Genomic DNA, 1,188 nt, shown 5'->3' with positions numbered 1-1,188 from the left:
GGTTACAAGCCACCATGTGGTTGCTGGGATTTGAACTCCAGACCTCTGGAAGAGCAGTCAGGTGCTCTTACCCACTGAGCCATCTTACCAGCCCCGCCAACAGCTGCTCTTATGGTAGGCTGCTATTTTTACTGTTGCTAGGTAACTGGGGAGGAGTTAAGCCTGAAGGTCAGAGGTTTGGGACATTGCCTATGTGACTACTAACCATGCTTCTCTTGTGGGGGAGGATTGGGCCTTAACTTCCACAGGAGCCAGGGTTCCAAGAGACATGAGAGAATTCCTTCTGTCCCATGTAGGTGAATTATTGCCACTGGGTCCGAGGGTTACACACCTCAGCTTGACTGGAGACCAGACTGTGTATAGCCCAATGCCCAACACAGACAGACAGACAGACAGACAGACAGACAGACAGACACACACACACACACACAAAGTTCAGATCAGGTCAGGGCTACAGCTCCCATGATTGATTTCAGTGTTGGAAGGAGAGAACCAGTTCTTGAAGACAGTGGAATTTAGGATTTTCTGAATCAAGGAGGGTGTGTACAAAATTGAATGGCATAGAAGGAAAAAGAAAGAAAGAAACAAAAAAAATTTTCATTTGTATTTTATGTTATGGCTTTTAAAGTTCTTCCTGCCTATCACCTTGTTGGCCTTTCCTCTGTGCCTGGGAGAAGAAGCAGCTTGAAGAATATTCCCAGTCAGGAGGAGGCCCCTGGGGCAGATATCTGACCCTACCCCAAGTAGGAAGCAGGTTGTGCTCACCCTGCCCTACCATCCACCTCTCTGTCCACCAGGGAGACTCCTGCTAGCCAGCAGCTCCTGAATTAGGAGCGGAAGGCCCTGGTCTGGGCCTTTGTAGCCACTCTTAGACTCCATACCTGTTTGAACTGGAGAAATCTGGGCCTTTCCATCCCTTTGGGCTCAAAGAGTGATCAGAGGAGGCTAAGCAACTGGCCCAAGATCCCAGAGAAGCTGCAGGGTCACAGTCCACTGCTGCCTTTTAAAACTGTGTCTCTGGGTAGATGCACATGTGCATGCAGATGCCNGTGGAGGCCAGGATAGGGCGGCCGGAGCTACAGGCAATTGTGAGGGGTCTGATGTGGGCATTGGGAACCAAACTGGTTCTTTGGAAGAACAGCAAGTGCTCTTAACCTCTGACCCATCTCCTCAACACACAATTACTTT

At 49.6% G+C, this 1,188-nt stretch overlaps 1 protein-coding gene across 1 annotated transcript in view; it reads left to right on the top strand.

Annotated features, from left to right (window-relative positions):
- Znf764 (zinc finger protein 764) overlaps positions 1–1,188 on the top strand; it is an 11,544-nt gene that overhangs the window by 3,489 nt on the left and 6,867 nt on the right. The gene's annotated exons all lie outside the window — the stretch shown is intronic.

The sequence above is a fragment of the Mus pahari genome, chromosome 1, assembly GCF_900095145.1.
Source record: "Mus pahari chromosome 1, PAHARI_EIJ_v1.1, whole genome shotgun sequence".
Classification (NCBI taxonomy): Eukaryota; Metazoa; Chordata; class Mammalia; order Rodentia; family Muridae; genus Mus; species Mus pahari.
This window is presented reverse-complemented; position numbering and strand designations above follow the sequence as displayed.